We start from the raw sequence: 9,616 nt of genomic DNA, 5'->3' as shown, positions 1-9,616 counted from the left end.
AGGGGAGGGGGCTAAACACACCAGCCACTCTTTCCTAACAAACTTTAACACCACCAAAAAAAGTGACAGCTTCTAACAGAAGCAGGTGCTAAGAGGCCCCCTGAGAAAAAGAAAACCTAGAGGCCATGAGGGAGCAGGAAGAGAGGTGAGCAGAGTTCACTGTCCCAGCACAGGTCACAGGAGGAGAGCAACCATCCTGGCTGAGCCCAGAGAGGGAGAGGAAGTACATGCTGTGTAGGGGCAACGAGGGGACCTGACCCTGCACTTCCTAAACTGGAGCCCTATCTCCCCGAGGCCAGTCTGCTGAGGAAGTCTGACACTGAGCGAGTGACTATAGATGTGCTGAGAAGTGCCACCGGTTACACAGAAGGCCTTCCAGAGGAAGGAGGTTAAAGCTAAGTCCCGAGCATGAGTAAGAAGGAACCCAGCGAAGGGAAAGGAAAGGGGGTGTGCCCTGTGCAGTGGGAACTGTGCATGAAAAGACCCTGAGGCAGGGGGACATGGCAGGTTCAAGGAAGAGACAGTCACTGTAGCAAAGAGCAGAGGTTGAGATGGACTCCAAACACCCAAAATGATGATGCCGGTGATGGGTTAGGCCAGGACTGGAACCTCGGACTTCAGTACAATAGCACATTATACTACACTTTCTGTCACCAGCATCACAGAAATTCAGGTCAATCCCACTTCACACTCACCAGCTCACTGTTTTGATTTATGAATTCAATGAGAAGGCAAAAAGCATCCTGTTAGAATAGCTGATGTTTTCCACAGCATGTGCCTTTGGTCTCTAGGCACTTGCCAATACCTTCGGCATGAGTTGCAAAAATATTGTCAAGGACTCTCTCTGGTGTCTTTCAAGACTGCTTTTTTTTAAATGACTAAGAAGCAAATTAGAATAATGATGCTACTGACCAAACTATTTTATATTAACACTGACATTTTTACAGCTTTTATAAAAATATGGGCTCATTTTAAAAATTCAAACAACACAAAAATGTACAAAGAAGAAAACAAATTATCCACTATCCTACCATCTTACCGACAGTTTGTGAACATCATTCGGGACATCTCTTTAAGTGTGTATACTGTGAGAAGGAGAATATAACAGTTTTTTTTCTAATAAGAGTAACTTAATTTTGCTTGAATATAACAGAAGAAAAAGCAGCCAAAGTGAAACTAAATGGCTTTCTGACCTGCAATTAAATGCTTAACAAAAAAAAACAAACAAAAAACACATACACACAAACAAAATATTTAATGCTGAGAAAAAAATTAATGAAAATTTAAGAGGTAAACGACACGTTCTCACACTGATGCTTTATAATGAACACTTTATATTTCCTCTCTTTTTTCTCATACCTCTAGATTTTTTTGCTTATATCATTTTTATTCTGTTGGATGTATAACATTTACATGCTTCTGTAACAATAATCTTCTCCCAGCTGTCTAGTCTTAAAACTATATTATAATGGTTTGAATGTTCACCAGTGTTTTTTGTTGTTGTTACTATTTTTTAACCATGGCTTTTGAGTCTGTTATTTTGATTTGAGTCATTTGGGTGAATCTCTTCATTGGGTGGTTTTCTTCAAGAAAGGTTCATGGTTACTACTTGAGTTCTTTCAGATCAAGACTGCTTACTGCCTTCACTGCTGAACAATAACAATATTTATAAAAATAATGTCATATTATTATATTCTAAATTATGAATATAATTTTATATTATTTAAATATTTTTATTCCTCTTACATTTGTAGAACTTGCTCCTATTTTATGGTAGAGAATACTGGTATGGAGAATTCTGATACTGACTTGAACATCCCCTTTTTTTGTATTATTTGCTTTTTCTCTCTGGAGTTTACAGTACTGAAGCTTTAGACCAGGGTTTATCTTGGTCACTCTTCATCAGCCTTTCCATGTATGTGGCATGGCCTTCTCACCAAAGATTTAGTTCTTCCTCCCTTTCAGAAAAATCGCCCTGCGTTATATCTTTGCATTCTTAATTTCTATTCCTTATACTGGATGGCTTTGCCTATCCTCCATGGCTATCATTTTCTCTCTTACTGTTTTAACTCCTTTCCTGTGATTATCTCATGCCTTTCCCCCATGCCATTCATTTGACTGACAGTTATGGCTATTCTGTATTTTTTTCCTCCTGGTTCAAATCTTATATCATATTTTTGTTCTTAATTTTTCTTGGCTCTTCAATCTATCTTTTAAAAATCCCTTTCTACTGCCACCCATTAGGATGGCTACTCAAAAGACAAAACAAAACAAAATAAGTATTGGTAAGAATGTGGAGAAATTGCAATCCTTATGCACTGTTGGTGGGAATGTAAAATGGTGCAGCTGCTACGGAAAACAGTATGGCAGTTCTTCAAATAATTAAAAATTGAATTATGATCCAGCAATTCTACTTCTGGATTATATTACCCAAAAGAATTGAAAGCAGTTACTTGAAGAGATATTTGTACATCCATGTTCATAGCAGCATTGTTCACAACAGCCCAAAGTAGAAGCAACTCAAGTGTCTATCGAGGTATGAATGGATAAACAAAATGTGGTATGTTATACATTAGAATATTATTCAAGCTAAACAAGGAAAAAAATTCTGACTCATGCTACAAAATGGATGATTCTTAAGGACATTATCCTCAGTGAAATAAACCAGTCACGAAAGGGACAAATACTCCATGAGTCCACTCATATGAGGTACTCAGAATAGTCAAATTCAGTGAGATGGAAAGAATGATGGTTGCCAGGGGCTTGGGGAGGTGTAATGAGGAGTTGCTGTTTAATAGGGACAGAGTTTCAGTTTTGCAAGATTAAAAGAGTTCTGGAGGTTAGTTGCACAACAACATGAATGTACACTTGAAAATGGAAAAGATAGCAAGTTTTATCTTATAATTAAAAATAAAAAAAGAATCTTGTTGTTTAATCATAACATTGAGTTTTTATTTCTACTGGATTGATACTGAGCTCTTCTACAGCATGAAGCAGTTGTGAGGTTGAGTTTCTTTGGACTCTGGGTTTTCTCCCAGACCAGATGGGTCGCATGTTTATTTTCTGCAAGCCGTGTTCCTATATTTCATTCCACTGCTGTAGCATTTTCGCATAGTTTTCATGACATTTAGTTTAATCTTGCTGATACTTAACATGAGTATCTCTGTCCAGAACTTCTGTTTGGTCTTGTACAGTTAGCTGATGCATCCTTGACACTCTGCTCACTCCATAGGGGAGCCGTTGCCTTTCTCCCTCTGAGCTACACTCTGAGGTTGGCTGTGGCTTTCTATGCAGTGCTCTGCCGTGAAGGAGAGGTAGGACTCACAAGGCCAGCCCTTGCCGGGGGTCCTATGCACTGCCCTCTCTTTTGGAAGCCAGTTAAATGTCTTACAACAGAGCCCGCTCTGCCAGGGTGCACTCACTCCTGTGATCTCTTTTCTGTAACTGGGGAGATGGCTTGCTCCAAGTTGCCTTCCTGCCTCTGCTGAGGCTGTTGCCTGACATTCACCGAGGCCACCCACTCACCTTCTCAGGCAGCTTCTTCCCATACTGATCTGTGTTAGTGGGAATCCTCAGGATGCTGTCCCCTCACCTTCCTTTCCCGGCATTGCTCCTGAGGGGTCAGGATGGACGGTTACCTTCATTACCTGCCACTGGTCAAAGTGCACAGCACAAAGCTGTGATTGGTTTTCTTGTCTGTTGGGTTGTTGCTGGCGAATGTTTTTGTTGTGAGCTGCTTTTTGGGTCAGTTCATTGGGTGTTGGGGCGGGAGCATCTGTGATTCTGCTACACTCTGTCATCATTCTGACTCCTGGCCAACTATGAATGCAACATATGCTTTGAGCCAATGACGTGGAAGTGAGGACAGTATTTGCTCTCCTTCCTCTACGCTCTCAGGGTCACATATCCCTTGTGAAAGCTGCCATATAACTGGGAGGTGGCCAGCAATCTACGGACACAGACTTGAGCAAAGATAATTGGCACATAAGCGCGACCCAGCCAAGAACAAATCAAGCCCTTCCAAGGAGATCTTACACACAGAGAGAGACAATAATAGCTGTTTGTGTCGTCTGACCTCTATCTGGAAAAGTATCCTCATGAGCCTTCCAGCTCATGAATTCTGCTGAACATGAGGTTAATTAAAAATGAGAGTCCTAAGGTGGTGGTGTCAACTCCCAAGGACATACTACATCAAATCAGGTCGAGCTATAAATCAATCCACTGTGACCGCCTGGCCACTGTTCCTCAAAGCCTGACGTGCACACCACTGGTGGTGGGCAAAGTGATGCCAGGGGTACAGAGGGGAACATTCTGTATTAGAGTAGTCATGGATCTATTTTAACACGATTAGAAAAGTATAAATAGCATTTCAAACCCATGACTGCAAGGATTAAGATAAGTAAATAAAAAAGCAGATACAGAATGACCAAAAAGTAAACAAAAAAGAAAAGTAAGTTTTAAAATAAAAAGTAAATTTAAATAAAAGCATTAAATTAGTGGTACAGGTGTTAAAAGATAAGGCAAGAATTGTACAAGTAGAACAGAAATGACTGAAGCTTGGGAAGTCCAGTGTTTCTCAACAAGTGCGCTATTGGCATCTCAGGCAGGACAATCCGTTGTGCAGTGCTGTCCCCACTGCACAGCAAGGTCTGGAGCATCCCTGGCCTGCACCTACTAAGTGCTAATAACATCTCCTGCCCCAGCCTTAGCACACATGTCCACATACCCTGGCGCAAGGCAGTACTACCCCTGGTTAAGAACCACCAGATACTGGGACAGAAGAATGGCTATTTTATAAAAAAACCCTAAGCAGGGAGTTACCCCTTTTATACTGACAAAATGCTCTCCCTTTTACAGATCCTATCTCTTTCATGCAATCCTTTAATTCCATTCTCAGTGAAGTTAAAACTCACCTGTTTCAAAAGAAACAACATTCTCTGATAAACCCATCTACCATGATGAAGCCAAACATCCATTTGAAGGGATCAACACCCCCCAGTCCCCACCCCCCATCTCCCCACTTAGCCACCCACCCCTCTACCCTCCGTCTCTGTGGTCATGACATGGATGAAAACAGCATAGTGACCTCTCCTCTCTAACCAACTCTTCCTCCCACACTCATACTTATCAGTAGCTGCTCTGGGCTCAAATCTAAAAGACTCACACATAACTTTTCTGTTCCTTATATGACATTGCTGTCTCCCAAGCTCCTTATGTGCAGAGACCAAGTCTTCTACTTCTGTGCCCTTCCTTTCCAACCTTTAGCCCCTTGCTGAGTGCAATATGGAACTTAACGTATACTTTTTCAGTAATTGATATTCTTAAATCAAAAAGTTCCTCCAACTCAAGCTTCCAACTCACCATCTCTACTAGCTATGTGTTTCTGACTTTGTCTACTTGTTCCAGAAAAAATGTCAACTCTTCCAACAAACCTCTGTGCAGACAGCACTCCCTGGTCCACCCTGGCTGGGTGTGGGTTCTCCGAGTGAAGGAAAGTTCACAGGCCCAGTGTCCTGACTGGTTGACCTCTGCTTTGTACCCTGCATCCTACGATATGTGGCCACCTTAATGGTGACCCGAGAAGAGGACCTATACAAAGTTCAAAAGTACAGTTCAAAGACTGAAGGCCATGGAGTAAAGGAGCGGCACGGCAGACATGTAAACAGCTGCTAGGAAAGTCAGATAAAGCCATGGTCAGATGTCTAGAATAACAGCAAGCATTTTAACTGTAGAACTCCATTTTAAACTTCAGTTATTTTGAAATATAACTGGAGATTTGTAAGCACATATGAGTGCTTTATAAAGAGACTCAGTTGGACATGGGGTAGCACTCTGCAAGACCATACGCATTGCTTTGGAGAGCTGGTGATACATACCACTCTCCCTAACTCACTGACGCAAGTGCCATATACTTCAGGCTTGTTGGACCAGAAAAAAAAAGTTGAGCTAAGAGACTGACCCCTTCTGGTGCAGCCACTTTTCAGGAGAAAAGGCTAACCTCTTCCCCGAGGACATGTAAGGCCTCTGCTCAGGTCAAGTCTACTAATGTTCCATGGACCAAAGCAAGACATGTGGCCAAGCCCAAGACCAACAGGACAGGTAATTAAATATTCTCACAGGGTGGGAGGAGTGAAAATGTGCTGAGCAATAATCTGTAAACACTCACAAGTGAACTAATAAATTTTAAAGATGTAGATGAAGTGATATATTACTGGGAATATATAAAATGCCAAAGTTGGTGCAGGACAAAATAGAAAACTTCAATAAACCAATGTATTAAATATACCGAAGTGGTAATCAAAGCCCTCCCCTGCTAAAGAGCCCTGGGCCCCAGTGGTCTTATAGGTTAGTTCTATCAAATATTCATAGAACATTTCATTTCCTAACTTATGTAAGTTGTTCCAGAAAATAGAAAAGGAACAAAAACTAGCCCATTTTATTAAGCTCCTGTACTTTATATCCCAAATAACAAGGAGAATACAGAAAAGAAAAATCACAGGCTCATTTCAGTTATAATTTTAGATGTAAAAATCCTAAATATTAACTATTTGAGTTTTTTAAAATGTATTTAAAATAATACATTGTGAACAAGTAGAATTTATCGCACGATTACAATAATTTCAACATCATAAAAATTATCAATTAATTCAACATATCACTAGCCTAAAGAGAAAAGGCACTATATTAATACATGACAAAAAAAGATTTGATGAAATTTGATACCTATTTACCATTAAAATTTTCTTCTTTAAAAACTAGGAATATGGGCAACTTTTAAAACTTGATAAAACTATAAAAGCCGTCAATAAGCATTTGACTTAATGAAGAACTTTAAAATGTATTCCCTTTAAGAATGGGAACAAGACAAGTTATGCCCACTAGCACCATTACTATTGAATACAGTAGTGGAAGTTCTGACCAATGCTGTGAAAAAAGAAAAAGAAATTTTGTATTAACATTTGAAGGGAAGCATTTTCAGAGTATGATTTAATATGTAGAAAAAGGCCAGGATCAATAAACAATCCATTAGAACAAATAAGAGAGTTGAACAAAATTGCCAGATACAAGATCAACTCAAAACAAAAATCAACAAAACAGCATTTCTACATTCTGGCAATAATTGAATACAAGATAAAATAAAATAAAATAAGCAATGAAAACGATAAAGGATCTAGAAATTAAATTAACAAAGATCACATAAGACCTCCATGCAGAAAATTTTAAGCCTTCATTAAAAGCAAGATCTGAATAAATGATCATTCATGTGCTGGCTGGGAAGACATTATTATTACATAAAGATGATAATTCTTGTAATGACAATTAAAATTTCATAATGGGGTAAGGAGAGGCTTTCTCCAAATTGGGGAAAGCTAGCTAATTATAAATATTTAAAAAGAAACTGGACTTTTACATCACACCATAAACAGTGACAGATTCCATGTGGATAAAGGCCCAAACACAAACGGCAAAACTATAAACTTAATGGAAGATAACACTAGATTATCTTTATGACCTGTGGTGGGAAGGGACCTTTTTTTTCGAGTTTAAGAAAAAAGTTTTACTTAATTTTTTAAAATTGAAGTATAGTTGATTTACAATGCCATGTTAGTTTCAGGTGTACAGCCCAGTGATTCAGTTTTTTTTTTTTTTTTTTTTTTTGCAGTACGCGGGCCTCTCACTGCTGTGGCCTCTCCCGCCGCGGAGCACAGGCTCCGGACGCGCAGGCCCAGCGGCCGTGGCCCACGGGCCCAGCCGCTCCGCGGCATGCGGGATCCCTCCAGACCGGGGCACGAACCCATGTCCCCCGCACCAGCAGGCGGACTCCCAACCACTGCGCCACCAGGGAAGCCCAGTGATTCAGTTTTATATATGTGTGTAACATATACACTTTTTCAGATTCTTTTCCTTTATAGGCTATTACAAAATATTGAGTACAGTTCCCTGTGCTATACAGTAGGTCCTTGTTGCTTACCTATTTTATATATAGTAGTGTGTATATGTTAATCCCAACTTCCTAATTTATCCCTCCCCCACCCCAGAGGTGACTTTTTAAATGAATTCCCCAAAGATGAATTTTTTACATCAAAGGAGACTATGATTCAAGTTGATAGAGAATGGGAAAAGATATTTGTTAATGTCTAAAACCAAGGAGGGAAAAATTTCTGGATTTATAAGGTACTCCTGAAACCAACAGGAAAAAAAGATAAGAATCTCCAGAGGAAAAAGGACAAAGGAATGACCAGGCAATTCAAATTAGAGGAAATGCAAAAGCAAGCATATAAAGAGACGCTCAAATGCAGAAATTTAAGAAATAACAATTGAAACAACAATGATAAATTACTTTATGTGCATAGAAATCTAGACAATACCAAGTTTTGGCTGGGATGTGGCCACGTAGGAAACTTTATTCACTGCTGGTGGGAATGAAGACTGAGCAGCCATTCTATAAGCAAGTGGGCGGCGTGAATAAAACTGAATACAGTATACAGTCTTGTTCCTAGGTGCATGTACCCAAGAAAAATTCTGAAAAAGATCGATAAGGGACATGCAGAAGGCTGTTTGTACAAAGCTAAATCACTTGTGTTAGCAAACATACATACCTTATAACCCAGCAATCCTGTTTTGGGGTTTATATATCCCAGAAGAATTCTCATTCAGATCAGACCCCATGAGGGGTCATGTAAGAGGTTGTTTATATCAAGTAACACTGGGAAGAAAAGAGCTGGAAGCAGTACAAGAGCTCAATACTAGGGGAGCAGATAAATAAATATGAAGGAGCATATAGGGAATACCATGCAGTTAGAAAGAATGGACTAAGGTGAAAATGTTAAAAGAAGAATGATATCTATAACAATGCGAATTTTAAAATATATGTCTAAAACAACACCATTTACAAAAACACACATAAATAAGAATATGTATCGGACAGAATAATTAGTTATGGAAGGGGAGGAAATAGGGCGAGGCCGCCAGGCTGAGAAAACTAACATGACAGGCCACCTCCCAGGGCCCACATGTTAACCTGCATCCCTGAGTGCAATGGTTTTGCAGAGAAATCCCTTTGGCCCAAGGTCTGACTGGCTGCCTGGAAATGAAAGAAAAGCACCTTGAAAAGAAAACTAATTAGAACCCCTTGTTCTGGTATATAATCACAGAGAACAATCTGCTCCTCACAGAGAGGTGGAGAAATAAACTGGTCTTTCTAAAACCGATTTTCAGCTAGACGAAGGCCCTGTTGCAAAATGCAAGTAAATCATACTTACTGTCATGGAAAACTAGATTTGCCATCAAGTCCATGGAAGGTCAACAACAAAACTATTAGCAATAATTGTGTTCTCACTGAGTTAAAAGGAGGGAGGCAGGGCGAACAGAGCTCTGGGCTAAGAATTGGCAGGACTGGCTACTATCTAAATTTGAATCTGCCACCAACTTGCCATAAAACTGGTGATAAGTCATTTAGCTTCTCTTGGATTGTTTTCTCATTTGGAAAAGGTAAAACCAGATGACTTTCAAGGCTTTATTTAGATATGACATCTATCGCTATACTATCCTTTAAAAAAGCAATTTTATTTTGTGCATATCTCATGCTTTTTTTTTTTTTTTTTTTTTTTTTTTT

At 39.6% G+C, this 9,616-nt stretch overlaps 1 protein-coding gene across 1 annotated transcript in view; it reads right to left on the bottom strand.

Annotated features, from left to right (window-relative positions):
* CRADD (CARD and death domain containing adaptor protein) overlaps window positions 1-9,616 on the bottom strand; it is a 190,543-nt gene that overhangs the window by 2,855 nt on the left and 178,072 nt on the right. The window lies entirely within an intron of this gene.

This window comes from Lipotes vexillifer, unplaced genomic scaffold (genome assembly GCF_000442215.2).
Source record: "Lipotes vexillifer unplaced genomic scaffold, Lipotes_vexillifer_v1.1 scaffold180, whole genome shotgun sequence".
Classification (NCBI taxonomy): Eukaryota; Metazoa; Chordata; class Mammalia; order Artiodactyla; family Lipotidae; genus Lipotes; species Lipotes vexillifer.
Note: the sequence above shows the minus strand (reverse complement) of the source record. Positions and strands in the feature narration are given on the sequence as shown.